General features: G+C 46.1%; 1 protein-coding gene across 7 annotated transcripts in view; it reads left to right on the top strand.

Moving 5' to 3' along the window:
* The window catches only part of ZNF536 (zinc finger protein 536), a 483,243-nt gene that overhangs the window by 43,799 nt on the left and 417,368 nt on the right, over positions 1-22,076 (top strand). For all 7 annotated transcript variants that reach the window (XM_032249170.1, XM_032249167.1, XM_032249171.1 and 4 more), the window contains exon 2: positions 16,309-16,378. The gene's annotated coding sequence lies outside the window, so the exon portion shown is untranslated. The remainder of the gene's footprint in view (positions 1-16,308; positions 16,379-22,076) is intronic.

The following is a 22,076-nucleotide window of genomic DNA, read 5'->3' as shown; positions in this document are numbered from 1 at the left end:
CAGACACGGGGAGTACCACCACCCTTTCTCTCCCCCTCTCATCCTTCCCTCCAGCCAAAGATATTAACCTTATTAAATATATGGACTTCAGGGCTTCTCATTTTCCGGAGATCCTTTGCAATGGAGAAATGATCTACTAGTGGTTAGATCCTTCATTGTAATTGGTAGACACTTAATTTCACTCATCAGGACCCACTTTAGTGGTGACATGGGTACATTTCATCGTTAGTAAATTTCAGGATTCTTACTATTGCAGGACCGCCAAATCAGAGCTCAGCCATGCATCTATGGTCAGTGCTACTAGTCCACCTCTCATCCTATCACTATTTAATATTTGGCTCGGATGTTAATTAGAATTAAAACTTTACATATATGAGGGTTTAGTCCTGGTGTGGTTTTGACAACTCCCCATTCTTTCCCCAAGAGACTTTCCCTCAAGACAAGACAATAGGGTACTTCTTGACCCTCCCCGGGAGTGCTGGCTGTCTAGAGCCCTGATGTTTGTATAGGGCAAAGCTACCTCCTGAGAACTACCTGGTATCTGAATAAATGGGTGATCTGTAACTACTTCCTTCTTCTACAAATGAGCTTTCCAAGTTTTCAACTTGACTGTTTTATTTATGCTCTTGACCTGTAAAAACAAGCAGGCTGTTTAAAAAGCAAAAAGTACTTCCCATGATTAGAGTACTTAAGAGTTGAAATAAATTGCAGAACGGAGCGGACATTCCTCGCCGCTTCAGTGGAAGATGTCGGAGGGGTTTTGCTTCTTGAGCATGGTCTGAGCTTCTGTAAGCCGGAACTCCCCAATCTCACTGGCTTTAGGGTCCCCAAGAAAGGATCCATGTGTCTTCCCCTTTTCTTGCTTTTAGGTAGTGAAATAATCTTAGTGAACGTGGAAAACTTGTTTGCGCATGGTTCTAAGTCAAGTAGTTTGCATATAATTATGGTCCTGATGGGAAAACACTTTGGAAAAACAACTAGTGATACAATGTGAGTCCCGCTCAGGTTACATAGCATATGCTAAACACTGAGGAAACACTGGCGGTCTTTAGTGAACAAGGTAGGGGAAGGCTCCAGGGAGCCAATTTAGAATGTGACTTAAGGCAAGCGTGGCTTTCTGTGTATCTTTCTTTTGGCGAGTGTGTTGAGTAGCGGTGATCCCTGGCACTCCACAGGAGCCCTGCCACCTGCCTGGGGAGGCCACCCTGCACACACGTGTATCAGAGGTGGGTGTCCAGAGAGGAGCAGATTGAGCATGAGGACTCAGTGAGAGGCTTGGGGTGAACAAGCCTTGGTGGAGACAGTGGTCACTGGGCTGGTGCTCAACTGGAATTTGCACCAGGGATAATTTCATGGTGTGGGATGTGGAGGGAGAGTTACCCACAGGCAGGGAGCGGGAGAGAATCTTACAATTTGTGGATGGAGAGATCAGGAGGAATGAAAAAAGACACTGTAGATGATCCACTTAAGAGACAAGTGATTCCTAAATATAGAACTGTCTTTATGATTCATGGTCGGGGTGGCTTTTGAGGCGGTAAGTCAGGTGGATTATCTATAGGAATAATTTGAGGGTACTTGAGATTGCAACATTTGGGTCTGAACACTAGGAAGTGCGTTGGTGTTCAGGTTACGTTCTCCCTCAAACTATGAATATTTTCTGGTTATTAAACCTGAGTGTGTTCATGCCTGTGTAAATTCGGCTCCTGGCCTGCGTTTGTGCTAGGTTCGTCCCCAGCCTCTGCTTGTGCAAACGGAGATGCCACAGCCCAGTGTCTGTGGGTGCAGCCTTCACACTGCCATTCCCGGAGGCAGCTGGCCCCCATGTGGCACCCGAACAGAAGCCAAGGGCAGTCCCGCTTCTAGCTGGTTCCAGTTTTCAGGGACAGCACTGTTTAGTTTTTCACAGTTGTTGGGTTTTTGCTTTGCTTGTGATCACCTTTATATCCCTCTGAACTAACTCATCCAATCAGAATTGGAGAGAAACATGATTTGAAAAATCATTTAAAAATACCTATTTTTAAGGAGAATTCATCCAAGTCATCAGATAGGTGTACATCCCTCCCCTCTCCCCCGCACCCGCCTCCCTGACTCATTGGACCACAATTGGTGGCATTTCCAGGGCCTATGTGTTTGATTTGGTGACAACTATGTGTGAAAACATAAGACCCACCTACCTACAATTCTTCGTGGATGCAGATCTCTAGCCACGTTCCCAGAGTGCACCTTTTTAGCCTGCCAACCCCTGGAATATATATTGAAGTTAAGCTGAGTTGAGTAATTATGATGCTATGGCCTATAGCATGAACTGAAGTATATTCAAGATGTCTGTCATCCTTCTATTACCTCAGGTAAATAACTGATTGACCTTTTTGGGGCTCTGATACTTTGCTAATCAGAACCTGAAATCTGTATAACAACACTTCATTTACTTGATAGACAAAAGAACAATTGCACTTGAAGTAATGTGATTTCTAAATAGACACTGCCTGTCAAAAATAAATGCATTAGAAGTAAAATGTAGCTCAAGGAGACAATTAGCAAACAGAGGTGACACCGTAAACAGGTGCACCCATTATTCCCAAAGCTTGTGGCAATATATTCGCGTCTTTTAGAGTGATGGAAGATCATGTGACGGTTTGGTGAATTATCTATCGGTATCATCTGACTGATGAAGCCCGCTGCTGCTGCAGAACATTTAAAAATGCATCTCACAAATTACATGGTAGCTGGGAAAAATGCAGGTTTTTTTTGTTTTTGTTTTTTTTTAAAGAACAATGCTTTTCTAAAGCTATGTGCTAGCATACGTAATTTTTTCTTTGAAAGGCTGGAGACCATTTCATTATGCTGGGTATACAGTCGGTTAAGGTTGTGCAAATTCATTACAATGTTTGTTAATGTATAAAACATTTTTTGTTCTGGTTTTAGTGACATTGGATTTTTTTTTTAATATAATGTGCCATTTCTGAAACATCTGCCATCCCCTTGTTACCTGTGGGCAGAGGAGAGAGAATGCACTCTTTCTAAGAATGTTTAGAAAATCTTTTCCAAAATGGAAAGGCTTGGGAGACAAGAGGGAACAGACAGCTTTTTCTGTGAATGGTTAGGTTGGAATTTTCTGGGAGAGGAACTTTACCATGCAATAGGCAAAAGGAGACTGTCAGCAGCTGCTCCACATGCCAGGAGAGGAAAGGCCTGGCTTCCTGGGGGTCTTTCTGTGCCCTGTGTTTGCACACTCTGTAGTGAGCACTGCCTACAGAGAACATGCTTCTGGAAGCTCTCCCTGTTTTTTTTCTTTTCTTTTTTTCCTTTTTTTTTTTTGTTTTTTTGCTAAACCATGAGAGATGCTTGAGGGACCTATCGTTTTGGTAGTTACTATTTCTTCTCGTTGCTATATAATCACGGGAAAACAGTGTGAAGTATTTTATGTGACCTCCAAATTCATCTGCCCTTGACTTTTCTCAGCCCTTCGCTGGAATAACCAGTAGCAGGAGCTCCAGCTGATATGGATTTAAAGGTAAAGTTCACCAGGATAGCTGTGTTTTGATCACACCCTCTGCCCAGGTAGAGAAATGAGGAAAACTCCACCATTCTCTCACCACGTTCCCAGCACCCTCCAAATTCCTGCTGGTTTCTGGCTGGGGAGGTGGCTTGTGTCCATTTTCACACTCCTCTCTGGTATCTCATACTTAACAGCATTTTTGGAAGGATCTGAGTTTCTGTCTTGGAGACTAAAGAAGTGAGAGTCTCCACTTGTGAGAGTAACCACCTTGTGGGGTGGAAATGGTTGGGGGAGCTCCTTGCCCTCTCTGTCCCAGGAGACAGACCCCAGGATGGGGTTGTAGGCCTGGCTGACTGAGGCTCTCCTCCAGAGACACAAGTTTGTGTATTTTATGAGTTAAAACAACATCATAACAACAACCCCTGCACAGAAGTAAGAAACTGACTGAATGAGGTCTCCAGCCTTTGGGATCTGTGCCGTTGAATGCCAAGAGCACTTCTGGAAGAGTTGCCCAAGCAGCCTCTCTGGGATTTTTTGGACATCAGCTCATCAGAGAAATGGCGGCCAGAAGGATTCTGAAGGATCCCAATTCTCTAAGCACTGGAGAGATTTCCTGATTTGCAGAAGTGGAAATATTCCAGCTAGGGAAGAGGGGTTCATCGGACTTCCTCAAAGCTGTTCTTGCCTTTTTCCTCTTTTTTTCTTTGTAAATTAATAGATAGGTGAAGTTCCTATCCCGGAACTTTTTAGACTATTTTTTGAGCAGTTTTAAGTATCCAATAAAATTGAGTAGAAAGTACAGAGTTCCCATGTATCTCTTGCTCCCTCCCCATCAAAAGACATTTTAGTGATTTCCGACTTTCCTCTGCTGTTAAGTTAGTGTTAGTGTGGTGCTTTTGTTATACGAAGCATTATTGATACATTATTATTAATGGAAGCTCTTAGTTTATATTCATGCTCACTCTTCGCGTTGGACATTTTATGGGTTCTCACAACTGTATGATGATTTGTATCCATCATTACAGTATCATACAGAATAGTTTCATAGCCCTAAACATCCTCTGAGCTCTGCTCCATCTTCCCCTGAACCTCGGGCAACCACTGGGCTTTTTCCCATCTCCGTTGTTTAGCCTTTCCGAGAATGTTCTGTATTTGGATTCATGGCATGTAGTCTTTTGACATTGGCTTCTTTCACTTAAAAATATGCATTTTAAATTTTCTTCATGTCTTTTCATGGTTAGGTAGCTCATTTCTTTTTCTTGCTAAATGATATTCCGTTATGTGGATGTACCACAATGAAGCTATTTACCTCTTAAAAGACATCTTGGTTGCTTCCAAGTTTGAGCAATTGTGTTATTCATAATAAAATTCAATAAACATTCCGCTCTAAACATTCATATGCAGTTTTCTTTAAAATTATTTTTTACTTTTTAAGAGACAGGATCTTGCTTTATTGCCCAGGCTGGAGTGCAGCAGTGCAATCATAGCTCACTGCAGCCTTGATCTCCCAGGCTCAAGCAATCCTCCCTCCTTGGCCTCCTGACTTCAGGTGTGCACCACCACACCTGGCCAATTTTTTAATTTTTTGTAGAGACAGGGTCTCACTATGTTGCCCAGACTGGTCTTAAACTCCTAGGCTCAAGTGATCCTCTTTCCAAAGTGCTGGGATTATAGGCATGAGCCACTGTACCCAGCCATGCAGATTGTGTGTGTGTGTGTGTGTGTGTGTGTGTGTGTGTGTACACCTAAGTTTCAAATCATTTGTGTAAATATCAAGGAGTGTGATTGCTGGATTGCTTGATAAGACAGTATTTAGCATTGTAAGAGACTGCCAAACTGCCTTCCCCTGTGGCTTCCCCCTAGCAGTGAATGAGAGTTCCTGCTGCTCCATGTCCCCCTCAGACTTTGATGTTGTCAGTGTTTTGAAATTTAGCTGTTGTGATAGGGGTGCAGTGGTATTTCATTTTTGTTTGAATTTGCAAGTCCCTGGTGACATAGGATGTTGAGCATCTTTTCATCTGCTTGTTTGCTATCTTTATATCTTCTTTAGAGAAATGTCTGTTCAGGTCTTTTGCCCATTTTTAAATTGGGCTGTTGGTTTCCTATTGTTGAGTTTTAAGAGTTCTTTGCATATTTCAGATACCGGTCCTTTAACAGATATATGCTTTGCAAAGACTTTCTCCAATGTGTAGCTTGTCTTTTCATTCCCTTAACCCTTTCTCTTCTTAACACCTGTGGAAACTAAGCTACCTTAGCCAGTGGCTTATATTTTTATGTGACCAAGCAGCATCTATTTGCATTTGAAACCTGGGGTTTTGAGAAATTTGAAGTCAAAGACACAGATGAAGTATGTTCTTAACTATGTTTATGAATTCACACATATACATGTACACGTGTTCACTAACACATATGCATGCATGTATGTGCAAGAGTGGAAAGAAATGCACCAAAATATCAACAGCCATTATGTCAGTCAATAGAATTATGGATTATTATTTTCCTCTTTCCAGTATCTTGTATATGCCAGATTTTCTACAAATGAGCACATATAACTTGAGTAACCAATTTTAAAAAGTAAAAAGTAAATGAGATGAAACAACAAGGCACACCTGAAAAGGAGATCCCAAGATGGTTCAGTTAGAAGTGGTATAACTTTATTTCGACTTCAGAGAAGATCAGTGGGACCAATGTTTCAAGTGATATTGATGACAATACATGTTCTCTAAAAACCTGCTTCAGAAAACAAGAGAATGTTTGGTATTAAAATTTGACTGTCAAATGCCTGATTTTTTTTTTCCGCTAAGCTTAGAATCCACACTGCACAATGCAAATATAATGCAAACCACAAATGCAAGTCATGCATGCATTCCTGAATTTTCTAATAGCCACATTATATTTTGTTTAATTCAGTGTATCCACAATATTATCATTTCAACACATAAAAAGTATAAAGAATATTAATGAGACATTTTCCATTCTTCCAAATGCAATTTGTATTTTACATTCACAGCACATCTCAATTTGGACTGGCCACATTTCAAAGGCTCGGTTGCCACGTGTGGCCAGTGGCTACCAGCTTTGACAGTGCATATCTATGTGATGGCAGAATATATCTTTTTTTCTTTCCAACTTTTAAGTTCAAGGGGGTATATGGGCTGGCTTGTTACATGGGTAAGTTGTGTGTCACAGAGGTTTGGTGTATAGACCATTTTGTCACACAGGTAATCAGCATGATACTTGATAGATGTCTGAACATTTGGGTGATATTTGTCAAGCAGAATATCAGCACAGCAAACAGCATTACCTGCAGTAGCACAGGTGGAACAAAAAATAGCACACTAGTACACTAGTTTCCAGTTATAATACATCTCTTCTTCAAGATGTGTTACTTCATGGCTATCTTGGGATTTGACGATGCTACGGAGTACTTTCTGTAAAGCCATACGTATGTTGCATTCATGTGGTGATACAGTCTATTAGAGAACATTTATAATGTTCTGGATTTTCCCCCTGTTTGCATCATTCCATCTCTGGGAGTCAGAATTGTCTTAGATTTGCTGTCCTGTCGAGTCTTGAGTTGAGTGGGGTCTTTATCCTTGTGAATGGGGTGAGATCCAGGGCAAAGACATTGGGTAGAGCAAGGTTCAGTGAGAGCCTGCCAGGCTCTGGCTATTGGAGAACATGGCCTCTGAGGGAGCTGGGGGACTCCATCCTGGGCGTGGTTAGGCTCTGGAAATCCACCAGCATGGCAGCTTGATACCGGTGCTCCCTGGCCTTGTAGAAAATGCCTCCATCTAGTTTGCACTTCTTACCCTAAGAACACTGACCTGCAGGGTGAGTTTTCCTTCCTCACCTTGTCCTGGGCCAAAACCACCCACCTTGGGCTGGGGAGTAGGAATCCACCTGCAGAGCTGTGCCAAACTCTGTGCGTGCCTCTGAGGGCATGGCCATGGGGGGGCGCTGGATGTGTCTGACTAGTGGGCATCAGGCAGACTTGACTGCCCTGGAGATGAGGCTCTCTGAGGCTGTAGGGAAGAGATGCTGTTGCCCTGCATTGGGGCACAGTGTGTGGGAGTATCTCACAGCATCGGTCATGGAATCAGCCTGCTTAGACTCACGCCCTGTCTCCTGAGCTCTTAACCTTATACACAGAACTTGGGGGCTAGTGCCTCAGTTTCTCATCAATAAATGATAATACCTGCCTCATAGGATTGATGTGAGGATGAAATGAAACTTCGTGTCAATGCTTGGAACTCTGGGTGGCACATGGTAAATGCTAGTTGTCACTCTTATTGAATTCAAGAATGGTTGGTCAATGAACAAAGCCCTCAGAAGGAGTGTGTGTGTGTGTGTGTGTGTGTGTGTGTGTGTAAATAAATTCTGGCTGTTTCCTGGAATACATTTCTTTATTGGCCCAAGTGTTGCTATCTCTTGCACCATCAGCCTCCGCTGAATCACCAGCAAGAATATGTCCCCTCTCCCTTCACTTTCCCTCTCTCCTTTCTTCCTTCTCAGGGCTGTTTTGACTATGAATTAATTGTAGGTTTGGGGACTTGCAAGCAATAATCAAAGCCAATAAACTTCAAAAGGATGGGGAGGACCAGGGCCACCGGGGGAGTGCAGGGAGCCGACTGGGGCTCTCGGTGCCTGTGGGGTGGGGTGGTGGGGGCTTTCTATGTTTCTTCAAAGGGGACACCAAGTGTTTCAGATTGTCACTTAAAAGCTCAGATGCAAAACTTTGGAAATCTGGTGAGAGGTGGCGGTTTCCAAAACAGCGATTTTTATCTTTTGCCAGCAAGCATGAGCCCAGTGGAATGGAGAGTTAAACTTGGAATTTCTTGGCAAGGGTTAATAATCAATGTAGATCTCCTAACAAAGGAGATGCTGCCTTATTATACTGGGAAAGTTTTTTTTCTTAACTGTCAGTGAAGCAGTACTAATTATTACTCCAGTGTAAATGAGGTCATTTCCTATTAAGAGAACAAAATGCTCAGCCCTGCCTTGCCAATTCATACCAACTATTTTTCACACATACTCAGCTTTTTAGTTTTTTTTAAATTTTGATAAAATCCATTCATTTGTATTAGAAAAGTGTAAACCATCGCCATAATAGTTGCCCGTGATTACCCAGATGAGCTTTTGTAATGTGTGGGTTGTTTGAATACCATGTGTTAGCTATGGAACAATTAGGCAGCTGAATGGATCTTTAAAACAATCAGATACTTTTATCTCACTGAAAAAATACATTCCTTGGATGTGTACTGTTAAACCGTAAATTCCGGGGAACATTGAGCTCACGTCATGAGGAGAACTTTCGGATATATGTTGATCAAGGACAAAAAGACATCCAAATATCTTGTCTTCCTGTTTTCGTTTTTTTTTTTCTTTTTTTTTTTTTTATGCAAGCAAAAAGATTTAAGGAATATTGTAGCAAACAAAGGGTAATTGTTTTAGCCCAGATGTTGCTTTTGCACAACAAGCAGGTTACAATGTTCCCACAGAGCTGATGAGCCCAATCAGGGAAATGATTAAAAATTGATTTTGTCCCTGTAATTACAGTATGTAAACTACTTAGCTTGGATTGCAAAGGAAGTGATTTTCTAATTACGTATATACTCTGGTGTCTAATGATTGGTTTTTTGAAGTAATGAAGAGAGAGCACTAACGACTCCTTGGTGTTCTGTTGTTTAAGAAAGACCATCTTTAGAGTAAGCGGCAACAGACAAAGAGTTTAAATTGAATTTTCAACACTGTTGATGTGCACATGGATTTGTTTATTAAAGAGACAGGAGTGTAATTTGATTGGCTCTGAGCATCTTGGCTTTTTTTTTCATGCTAAAGCATGTAAAAATACATGCACGGGGCCAGGCGAGCTGATGAGAGGAAGCCTCTCCACTCCTCTTTTATCATCCCCGAGCCTGGTCCGATATCGTAGGGTCTCAGGTTTCTGTGAGCGTCTGATGTCTGTGTATCCTGAAAGCATTTAGATCGAACAGGTATCAAATAGCTTCTCCATCAAAGTTACCTTTGTTTTAAAATGAAAGAAGAGGCATCCTTTGGAAGCATGTCTGGGCAGCCCTACGCACTCTGTGTTATAATATTTCAGCCGCATAGTAGGATACTGGGCTCTGCGTCAGGGTGGCAACTGCTGCCCACTTCCAACATGCGTGAGAACACTCACATGTGCACACACATGCCCACGCACACACTCGCACGGGTGCTAGCGCCTGTGCATGGAGGGCTGAGGGCAGCGTGTCCGTTGTGAGACGCTGTGGAGTGGACTGATGCGTTTTGAGAAAGACCTTGCCAAGTTCCTTGTCCTCCTCTTTGAGACACTTTGTGGCTTTTGAGTAACAGCTCAGGCACCTCTCTGGCAGCAGTTAGCAGAGGATGACCATTTTCAGTGGCCATGTCATGCCCTCTGGGAGGAGGGTGGTGGCTCCAGCGTGACCCTGACGGGAAGTACCTTGTGGGCGGTGCTGTCTTCAGCAGAACCCAGCTCACACTGTCTCTGGGCCCCATCCTCTCCTACGAAGGATTCGTGCTGGTGACTTGGGACCTGATGTTTTGAAATGTAGGTTTTATTAATATTTAGGTATAGCGCGGCCAACAGAGCAGGAGACAACTGTGATTGAAGGGGCAGTTTGTTACTCACAGCTCCCAAGTGGAGGACATGCATGCCACGTGGAGGCCACGTGGCGAAGCACCAGGGTTCCTGGGAGGCAGAGGGCGACAGGGGAGAAGATCGACAAGAGCCTTTATTTTGGCTTCCGAGGGAAACGCAAGGCAAGGCAGGGTTGGGAGGGTTTGAACTGGCTCGTGTGAGTAGTACCCACAGACCTGGGCCTTGGGGCTTGCTTCTAGTTGTCTGGTTTCTGGCCATGGGTGATTAGAGCAGGAGGATAGAGGCCCCAAGTGGGGGGCCCTGTGAGAGTACAGTAAAGGAGATGTTGATGGTGTGGTTTGGACTGGCTGTTTTATATATGAAAGGAGCTCCCTGGGAGTCATTTACCAACTCTAGAAATGGGCTAGCTTTGGTCAGGGCAGTCCTGGGACCAGCAAGACCCCAAGATGTCAGAGCATCAGAACCTTTTGGTGTATATACCTGGGTCTTGGGCTGAGGCTGGTTTGGGAGCTGGTTCCCTGTGCCCTCAGGGGCCTGGGCCAGGGTGGCATGGCTGACTCTGCGCTCTTGGTGTTCTACCTGGCAGGTCTCACCTCTGTCATAGAACACATCCTGGATCTGCCTGCCACTGCTCTCTCTCCAGATCTTTGCTTACGTGCACACCTGCAGCAGCCTCCCCTGCGGGTCTCCCTGCCTCCTCTCTTCCCCCGATCTTGTCTGTTCCTTCCATAGCAGGCATACAGTGCAAATCAGATTATGTTTTCCTGTGCCCCACATCCACCAGTGGCTCAGGATAAAATCCTTCCCGACTAGGTATGTGGATTCTGACAAGCCTGTCTTCATCCATTCTCCCGCTCACTCTCCATACCCAGGCTGCAGGGAATGTCTCGGTGCTCCTGGAATGCACTGTCCGACCTCAGGGCCTTTGCACTGGCTGTTTGCTCTGCCTGTACTGGTGTTCCCTGCATTGTCACAGGGCTCGCTCTCATACTTTATTCCTGTCCCTTGCCAGATGTCGCTTTCTTAGAGAGGTCTTCTCTGATTGTCACTGTCATTTCTTCCAGCTTTATTTCTCTCCCTAGAGCTTGTTACTTGCTGACATATTTTACTTTTGTCTTTCATTTGAATCCTGTCTGGGAAACGTGAGCTCCACACAGGTGGACACGGTGTTTATCACTGGATCTCCAGAAATAGAATAGAGCCTGCCTGCAGGGACCCTGGATGGATAATGGTTGCGTGAGTGGCTGATTCTCGGAGGCTTCTCCCCGGGTGCTGTCCTCCCCAGGACCCCTCTCCTGTTGGAAACCTGCAGCAACAATGGCTGTGGCATTTGGGGCCATGTCCAGCCCACGGGGTTCTCTGAGGAAGAGAGCCACTCAGTGCTTGAAGCAAAACTTCAGATCTGCTTGGAGGAGCTGCGTTTTTTTTTTTTTTTTTTTTTTGGTAGGGTCATTGTTGCTAGTGGAACTTGAGAATATCAAGCTCTAGAGTGGGAGGAGTTCTTAGAACCATGGGAGGGAAGTTGCTGCCACCCAGGGGGATAGCATTGGAGAAGAGGCCCTGTGTATCTTGGGATGGGGAAAGCTTGCTCTCGGTAGAGGGGGTTCCAAAACATTGCTTGGGAGCCACTGCACTCAGGTGTCTTCTTGGGGGAGACCTAACTGGGCATCCAGCCGTTTCCCCTCTGGAGCTCTTAGCCATGTCTTTCCCTGGCCTGAGGGCCGAAGGAGCAGGACTGGCTTTCTCTCCAAATCCTCCTTGCCCAGCTCTTTTTCTGGAAGGAAAGTAGTTTGTCTGGCTCCCAATTGCCACTCACTCAGACACCTTGGCAGAAAGCCCCTGCTCCTGCTGTTGGGGGAGGGGTCATCCTGTGTCTCCCCAGGAATACACTCCACCTCCTGCAGGGGAGAATGAAACGTGGGCCAGGCGGGGTCCACCGAAGTGGCCCTTGCAGCTGTCCTTCCATCCGCCTGGCCTCTACCCTTCTGTCTGCACCTTCATCCTTCCAGCCTCCCCCTTTCTTTCGCCTTCTCTTCCACCTTTGGACCCTCTATTTTTTGTTTTCCCACCCCCCTTCCATTTTTCCATCCATCGCCATCCTTCTGCCCTTCTGTCCTCCCTCTCTCCTCCATCTTTCCTTCCATTCTTCCTTTTTTTTTTTTTTTGAGATGGACTTTTGCTCTTGTTGCCCAAGCTGGAGTGCAATGGCTCGATCTCGGCTCACTGCAACCTCCGCCTCCTGAGCTCGAGCAATTCTCCTGCTTCAGCCTCCTGAGTAGCTGGGATTACAGGCAGTATAGGCGCGCACCACCATGCCCAGCTAATTTTTTGTGCTTTTAGTAGAAATGGGGTTTCACCACGTTAGCCAGGATGGTCTTGAACTCCTGATCTCAGATGATCCACCCGCCTCGGCCTCCCAAAGTGCTGGGATTACAGGTGTGAGCCACCACGCCTGGCCCCTTCCATCCTTCCATTCCCATCCTCCTGTCTGTCCTCCTTCCACCTTTCTGCCTTAACTTCCCTCCTCCCCTTCCTTCCGTCCACCCAGGCCCTCAGACAGAGGTAGGGGCCAGGAGGAGAGTCTGACACCACCCTTTCCCCATGTACGGGACCATCCTCTGCATGTGCCTGGGGCTTGCTGTGCCCTCAGTGATGGTGATGTTCGTGGCTGCTCTCATGGCCCCCAAGTTGTCATGGTGAGGGGTGGAGACAGGTGTGCAGTGCCCACAGGCAGGAAACTTGCTGGCCTGGAGGACCGCTCTGTGTTAAACTCAAGGCTGGTGTCAGAGCCTTGGTGATGCTGGGGGTAGCACATCTCTGCTCACCTCTTGACTTGCCAATCACCTTCTCCCTCAGAGTCCTTGGGTCTGAGTTGGGCAGGCTGGGCTCTTGCTCAGGGAGGGTTTCTCTGGCTCCTTCAGAGCTCCTGTGTAGGCTGCTCTGGGAGAATGTGGGAGGGAGGAGGGTGCCCCATCCCCTGTGGGGAGCCCATGTGGCCTCCCGCTTTGGTGGACAGAGGGGCCCCTGGCAGGGCTGGCTGGTAGGTCTGTGTTCATCGGGGCTCATTGAGTGAACATGGCGGGGCTGCTCAGTGCATTCTGCCTTGCCTGTGGAATTCACAAGGGATGGGGGTGTGTGGGCTCGGGATGGTCCCACTGTTTGCCAGGGTGGGTCAGAGCTGCCACACCACCTCCCACTTTCTCGCTTGATTGGTGGCCCCTATATCTTCCTGTGCTCCCGTTACCCCTTTGAAGTCTCTCTCTCAGAACTTTCCACCCCTCCTCTCCCCTCTCCTTCTGCAGAGGGACTCTGACTGCAGGAAGCCTCCCTCTCTCCCTCCTCACTCCCCAGCGCTCTGCCTCCCTGCTCTACTCCAGCCCAGTCCATGCAGGAAATGGGCATTCAGGCTTCTTCTGCCCCTGCCGACCTTCTCGCTCCCCATTCTGGAAGTTGCATCCACTCTGCTGCACTTCTGTGCCCCTCCCTGGTCTCCAGCCCTGTCGCTACTAGGGCCCCGTCTGCACTTGCTTAAGGGCTTGGCCCAACTTTGCCCCACTCCTGGTGCCCTGCCTTTGATGTCCTTCTTGTCCCGGTGACTGAGACCTTCACACGATGGGTGGTTTCTGCAGCCCATGGCAGACCTGCTTGGCCCCTGACCTACCCAAGGCCCTGGTGCTGGGAAGGGAGTCTCCAGCCACTGAGTGAACAGGGCTCCTAAGCTCATCCATGTTGCTGGGGAGGGCTGCGTGTGAGCCTTATCTGTGCTTTAAGAGGGAAGCAGGAGCCATCAGTGTACAGTGGGTGGAATTTTAAGCACTGAAAAGCACCTTTGGAGGTTCCCTTATTTTGGTGAGGTAGTGGCAACCCAACCCGCACTGAGTTTATACCATGCTTTTGCTGCCTTTGCAATCTTACCCCTCCCACCCCTACTCTGAGCTGCACCAAACTGGGCTCGTGGGCAGGGTCTCCTGGGTGGCCCTTCAGCTTGGGGTTGTGGTGGGGGGCAGGGCGAGGGGAGGCCTTATGTCCAGGGCTGCTTCTAGTTATGCCACTGACTGTGTTATCTCTAGATACAAGTCATTCATTTGCACCAAAAGAGCTGTTTCTTTCATTGGGGAAGACAGAATTACTCTGCTGGTGCATCCCTTCCTCCCAAGCCTGCATCCCCAGAGCATCTGTGGTCAGATGCAGTCACCTTTCCCCGACCCGCAGTGACTGTAACAACATCAGACACCAGAAGCCTCCCCCTGTTTAGACTGGATCAGAAAGGCACAGATGGAACTAACTCGATTTCTTTTCCTGAGGTCCCGGCGAGGCTGTACTCGTCAGCTGCCCTGCTGGCGTGTTGGGCTAACCTTGCCCACGTGGGTCAGACACCCTTGCAGAGGCCCACTTATCAATCCGGAGAGCCCAGCCCCCAATGTAGCCACGAGGCTTGAGCTGGGGCCTTTTGTGATTTAGAGCATAGAACCTGAGGGGTTTGTACCCATCACTGCCCCGGTGCCAACTGCAGGAGACGGTGTTCTGATCAATGGCATGAAGCCGGACAAACTGGCGTGGGAGTTCCCCTGATGAAGCCTCACTGTGTCCTCCTGTCATTGGAATTTATGGGGCTTCTAAGTGAATGGCCCCTGGGGAATAGTCCTAGAATTTTGCAAGTCATGAGCCTAGATATAAAATCTGAGTGTGTCTCCCATCTCCTGCAACCCCCCGCCTAAACATAAGGAGGTCTTAGAGCAAAGCAAATAAGTGTTTTCAGAGCCAGCTGGGTGCTGGGGACCTGTTCAGCTCAGCACTAGGACAGAACCTTGGAAACTGTAGCATCGGACATTTGTTCCTCACTCCTTAGATTTTGAGTGACAGGGAAAAAAAAAACACCAAAATGCAAAAGATCATCTGATTCAGGGGAGAAAGAGAGACAGACAGAAGGACACTGGATGTAATTTCTTTCCTTGTTAGAGATGGTTGAGATGTCTCAGTTTAGACAGGTAGAAATGTGTTCACAGACAGCAGCTTCCCTGTGGCACGTTGAGAAAACACTTTTCTAGCATGCAGTCAGCAAACACCTTTTTGGTGGCCAGAAATCAGCCTTGGAGTTAGATGAAGTGTGGCAAGCCAGTGGTTCATCAGTACAAACTTCTTGGGCTGGGCCTTCCACCAGCCATCCAAGTGTGTCTTCTGGCTTCCCATGTGCAGAGTCAGATTTCCTGAATCCATAGTGAAATTCTGCTTCTGTGATCAGAATTTACAACTTCACGTTCAGTAAAATATAATTTATTAGGGGAACTTATGTTTGCCCGGTAACATTCCTTCCGTGACATGGCAAAACAAATGAGAATCTGAATTGCGCTGAGTGAGGTGTGGGATGGAGATCTCAAGCTGGGAGCTGGGCTGGGCTTCCTTGATTACCCCCCAGCCAGCAGCTCTGCAGCTGTCATAGATAAACATCCCAGCTTACCTTCTTGGTCTTTATCACTGCTGAGCCTGCCATAGGAGGTGAGGTCACCCACGTGGGACTTACTTCAGTGATAACACAGAATGAAGAAGTAGAAAATCTCACTGGCCACTGTTTTCCTGGTCTGGGTTCAGGAAAGAGGACTTTGATGCCAAACACAACATCTCTAAGCCTCAGTCAGTCGCAGATTCCTGTTCTGTATCCATTGGCTACTGCCTGGCTACCCAACAGGCTTGGCCAATTGAAATTTGGGTGGGATTTTGGTCTACTGTAGAGGGCTCCATAAATCAGGGAAAAAGCAAGGATTGTTGGGTACTTTCTCACTTTGAGAATTCTAAAGAAGAGAGATAGTGTGCATGTGAAAGAGAGAGAGAGAGAGAGAGAGAGAGAGAGAGAGAGAGAAAGAGAGAACCCTTATAATTTTAGCTCTTATTTCTTCTGTCCCATATGGAGAAGATAAGATATGGTTAGAAGTTCCACCCCCCTTCTTTTTGTGCAGGTGGCAATTTCCCACTGAAAACAAGCTGAGCAAATTTGGCTCATTGCAGCAAAGGTCACATAGTTCCCATTTTTTAAATTGCTCAAAGAATTGGGGCAGTGGGGCTATTCAAGGTTTTTAGGCGCTCAACTAACCCAGCAAATTGTTACTTTGGATGAATGCTGTTTATGTGACTTACTGAAGTAGACATGTGTGACATTTACAGTTTCTAACAGGTCTTATTTTTGCAGTTCCTGACCACCACGGCTTTAAGAATATCCTTCAACCAGGAGGGAGACCCATTGCTTTAAGACTTGCCTGGTAAGGACCATCGATTTGTAGTTTGTTGAACTGGTGTCTGTTTGTGAGTTTGTGGGGAAGTGCAGGCTGCCTTCTCTGGGCTGCTGATCCCTGTGCAGAGCTGTGGAGAAACTTCCAGAGTCACAGGTGTCTGGGAGGTAGCAGGGGTTCCATATCTTGTGGGTGGGGTGAACCGGCAATGGGAGACATGTTCTTTAGTCTCCAGACAGATTTCCCCATGAGGCAAAGCTCAACAAGGGTGACTTCTTTCTCTCTTGCATGACACCCTGAGTCCTGTCTGCCAGCCAGCAGCCTGGATCCAGGGCTGAGAGCTGGTAGGGCTCCTGCTGAAGCCAAGTGACCTCATCCAAGCTCCACCTGTGGTCAGGCTCCCCATCACTCACCAATGAGGTGACTCGGCGGCTTGGCCCAGTCTTGGGCAAAGCCTGTCCCAAAGCAGCTCTGAGTTTGTCACCGCAATCACACTTCAGATCATGAACTCCGGGACGGGGTTTATGTCAGCATGAGAGCTGATATAAACTTAAATACAACAGAAAGGGTGACATGTGTATTTGATATCTTCAGTGGCCTCATCTGAGGCTACCCCTGATATCTCTGTAAACTCACCCTCGGATGTAATTAGCCAAGACCACTGTCTCCTGACCACGAGTCTCAGAGGTCACTACGTAAACCAGGGAAATTGATAGCAGAATTATGCACTCAGAAATTAATTTTATATTGTACTGTATATATATTTTTTATTGTGACTTTATCTTCCTGGAAAAGTGCTTACTTCTGATTTTGTGGATATTCCTGACCGTGGATTACTTTTATTTTGGTTTTTACACAACAGTTATATTAGAAATTTGCTGTTTTATTCTTACCTTCTTAGTAAAAATCCTTTTATCACACAATGGGTAATTTATATCCATTACCAGGCCTTTCAATCCTTTTCAGTGGGGCTGTCAGTGCCGTTGGCACAGTAATGATTAATGTGATCTAATAATAGTGTACCATTATATTACCTTAGTAAAACATGTACCAACACCCTATTCCGATCTACCAAATTCATAGCTTCCTATAATATTTTTGTTGAAAGACAGGATTACTATTTTTCAAAGCTGATTTTTTCCCCTTTAACATATTTAATGAAATTCACAATTCTTTGCCTTAGTAATCCTGGGCATGTGACTGGGCTTGATGGGTGAATTCCACATCTGTAGGCCCTGTTGTGATTTGTCAGGAGAGAGTGCCAACCGTCCCAGTGATCTGTCAGAGAGATTATTTTGTTTTTGTTGGGCCTGGGTTGTTTTGCCTTGAAGAAGCAGAAGAAAAAATAATGGTCAGGTCTCCAGTCCCTTCTGATGCGTAATAAGGAAGGTGTGTTTTAGACTGAAAGGCAAAGGAGGAAGTAATTTGGTTTTTCCCTCCCCTCTGTCACTTGCCTCTGTCTGCTGGTGAATCGGAGGTGTAGCCAAGCCAGCGGCAGTAGCTTTAAGCTGCTTCCCCAGAAATGCCCCTCTCTGACCTATCCGCTCCTCTAGCTGTGGGCCAGCCTCTCTGGGTCTGACACAGGGTCTTTCACACTTGCCATTATTGACATTTTGGGCTGGATAGTGATTTGTTGCAGAGCCCTCCTGTGCACTGTAGAACGTTTCTCAACTTCCCTGGTCTCTGCCCACTAGATGCTGGTAGCACGTGCCCCCTACCGCACTCCCAACACATCCTCTATTGCAAAATTAAAATAGCTCCATAAATTACCATATGTCCCCTGGGGGCCCTGATCAGCCCCTGTTGGAGAACCACTGGTCTAACGTAGTAGGAACACAAGCAGATATTTTTGGCATGTGGGGAATTCGTTCCGGAGTGCCAGAGTTCTATGATGCTTCTTTGGATGTCTTCGGCTTTGGGAGAGAAGATGTGCCGGTGAAGAGTGCACACAGCATCGTTTTCTTGGCTGAAATATAGCCTTCTTCCTCCTCTTTCCCTCCTCCTCTGTCACGAGCCTGGCCCGAGCGAGGGCCTGAATCTTAGCTTCTTCCACTTAAATCCCATTATAATCACGCTCATGATTGATAACATTCCACCTTTTCAAAGGGCTTTAAAATCTGTGTCAACCAAGGATGACATTATTGTAGTGCGGGCGAGATGTATTCAAACAATTACATACTCAAATCAAAGTGGGAAGGTTTGTCCTTCTATCTCAGCGCCTTTGTGTGATGTGGCTTCAGCTGGCACTGCGGTCCCACAGCCCCAGAGACCTTCCACAGGAAAATAAATGGGAAGAAACGGGCTTTGCCCTTGGTACCAGTCAGCTTGGTAGGCATCTTGAGCATTTGAGCTCCTTAGGGCTAGAGGGTGGAGGAGTAAGACACATTGTTGAGCATAGGAGAGACAGACAGAAAAAGAGAGAGAGAAAGAGACAGAGACAGAAAGAGGCAGAAAGACAGACAGACACAGACAGACACACACACACACACACACACACACACACACACACACACACACACAGAGACATGGAGAGAGAAATCCTTGTTTTTCATTTGGAACAAAAAGTGTTGCTACAACATTGGCTAGAAATATGCAATCAACTGAAATCAGGAAAAGTATTTTGAATACAAAATTTATATTGAAACACTTGAATTTTGATACGTGTGCACCCACATACATGTGTATATTTAAATCAAGAATATAGACAATGAGAAATAAAGCTTCTGTCATAAAAATACTGCCTACAGTATTTGCCCTTAGATAATTCTGCCACCGGGAATACATTTTTGTACTGTTAACATTTCCATATGAGACACCCTTGTTTGTTTTTACAACTGATCCTTGATGATAGCAGCAAATGAGGAAATGACTCTGATTTACTCTTGTGTTAGGAAGATTTGTAATCCATTGTGTTGTCTGGTGCAGCGAGCATTTTAGTGACCTACTCTTTTACTGGTTTCTGGTCTGTCTCTCCTACTGCAATGTAAGAGTGGTGAGGGTAGGGGCCTTGTGTGTTTTGTTCCTTGTGATTTTCTTAGTTCCTGAAATGATGCCTGATGCACAATAGCTTCTCATTAAAGCTTTGATGACTAGATGGATAGATGGAAAAATAGTTACATAGGTGGGTAGATGGAAGGATGGATACATAGATGGGTGGATGGATAGCTAGATGGGTGGCTGGGTGGCTGGGTAGGGGGATGGATGGATGGATGAGTACATGGATGGATAGATGAGTGGATGGGTGGGTGGGTAGGTGGGTGGATGGCTGGGTGGATGTATAGATGCATAAATAAATTGATAAGATTAATGGATGGATGGATAAATGAATAGATGGATGGATGGGATGAGTGATGAATAGATGGGTGTATTGATGGAGGATGGATAGATGGGTAGATGGATGAATGGATGGGTGGATAGATGAATACATGGGTGGATGGATGGGTGGCTTAATGGGTGGGTGGATGAATGGGTAGATGTATGGATGGATGAGTAAATGGATGGATGGGTGAATGAGTAGATGGATGGATGAATGGATGGATGAGTAGATGGATGGATGGGTGGGTGGGTGGATGGATGGATGGATTGATGGGTGGGTGAATGAGTGGATGGATGGATGGATGGATGAATGGATGGATGAGTAGATGGATGGATGGGTGGGTGGGTGGATGGATGGATGGATTGATGGGTGGGTGAATGAGTGGATGGATGGATGGATGGATGGATCTTGGATTGATGAGTGGATGGATGGGTGGGTTGGTGGATAGATGGGTGTTTTGATGGAGGATGGATAGATGGATGGATGGGCGGATAGATGAATGGATGGGTGGGTAGATGGGTGGAGGGATGGGTGGGTGAATGGATGAGTGGATGGATGGGTAGATGGATGAATGGGTGGATGGATGATGGGTAGATGGATGGATGGATGGGTGTGTAGATGCATGGATGGACGAATGGATGGATGGATGGGTGGATGGATGGGTGGATGGGTGGATGGATGAATAGATGAATGGGTAGATTGATGGGTCTCTATTTCAAGCCCTAACATGTACCTTAGAATATTGGGCTCATTGATCCAAATGAAATCTCACTTTTACCATGTCTTCATTCATTGGCCTCCCAAACATTTTTTGAAACTTTGATTTTCAAAATCTAATGATCAGTTATAACAAGACATTTTCTTTTAGTCTAGTTTTTTAAAATAGAAAAAATATGTCTAGGACTGTGCTAGACAATCTCTGTGAACTGAAAACTACCCTGTTATAAAAACATCTTTAAAAATCCACAAGGGCACATACACAGATGACTGGGACTGAAGGCATGGAGGTCAAGAAGGAGAAGATGTTCTCTTTCAATGTAGGATGTGGATGAGGGACTTATGAGGCTCAGAGGACTTCCTGCCCACATGACTGGATGTCCATCTCTGGGGCAAACCTCTGCAATCTGCACTGTATTCCATGTTCTTCTGGAGATTCTCATGTGTTCTCTTCAGACTTGCCATACATGGGTCTCTGTAGGACTTGCCACTGCTCAGCCCGATGAGGTCAGCTCTCTTGAGGGGATAGGCTGAGGCTCTGGGGAGTGGGGTTCCCAAGTTCTGGCATGGTGTGTGCAATATACCCATCTGTTGAAAAACTTATTCTCAGTGATAAGAGTGGTCCAAGTTACCTCACCCTTGACTTTTAAATTATCGTGCCATGGACATCATAGCAGTATCAGTGGGAACGTACTAAAGAATGATAAATGACCTCTACATCTGACAGCATGTAGCAAAGGTATAGGCTTTGGAAGCAGATTTCCTGGGGTGGAACCCTGGCTCCACCATTCAGTAGCTGTCTGACCCAGTGTCAGGGGACTTGCACTTCAGTTTTCTCATCTGTAAATTGGGAACAACAGTCATGACAGCCTGGTAGATGGCACTATGTGATGCCCTTAAAACACTGCCTGGTTCAAAGTAGGCATTTAATAAAAGCATGGCACTGCTATTATTTTTATTTCTTCTCTTCCATTGTCTTTCCCCCTTTCTCTCTCTTTATTCGATATTAATGAAAGTATAGGCCATTTTCAGATAGACTTTTCCCCTCAGTCTCGTACCAGAGCTAGGAGCCCCAAGACGTTGCCAGGCATGTGGTCTTTCCAGCATCCCTTGGGGCCTTGGTTAGCAAGTTCAGGAAACATCAGAAAGGGTGGTGAGTTTCCTAAGCCAGTTTCCCCATCCCATTCCTTTGTGAAGGAGTATTGTTGACACACCACTGGGGGTTTGGGATTTGCTTGGTGTTTGGAGAACGCATTCCTGAGATGGATGCCACGTGGTCACACACGGCGGGTGGGTGGGGACAGCCAGCCCTTAAAAGGGAGGGAAGGCCTGTGTCTTTTCTCCTCCACCCCCTCACAAGTGAGGCTGTTTTGCACCATGGCCCAGTTTTATATTTTTAGCTTCCACTGAAATTTAATGTTTTGCTTTTGGTTTATTATGTATGCAAGTATCTTGCTGATAAATTACATGTGTAATTGTACCATCATAACCACTGCTAGTCAGTGACAACATATAATTAAACTCACCCTTGTAGTCATTGAACTTTTCTGTCCCTGACAAGATCACTGACCACTCCAAGGAGGGCGTACCTCCACGTATGAGCCATGCGAATGCCCGAGTGGCTGGAATACCTCGGGGCCCCCAGTGCTTTCCTGCACATGTACCCAGGTTGACTTCCCCTGGATGGCCGCACAT

The sequence above is a fragment of the Sapajus apella genome, unplaced genomic scaffold (genome assembly GCF_009761245.1).
Source record: "Sapajus apella isolate SASKATOON/1434 unplaced genomic scaffold, GSC_monkey_1.0 scaffold68, whole genome shotgun sequence".
Taxonomy (NCBI): Eukaryota; Metazoa; Chordata; class Mammalia; order Primates; family Cebidae; genus Sapajus; species Sapajus apella.
The sequence above is the reverse complement of the archived record's forward strand: the minus strand, read 5'-3'. Positions and strand labels throughout refer to the sequence as shown.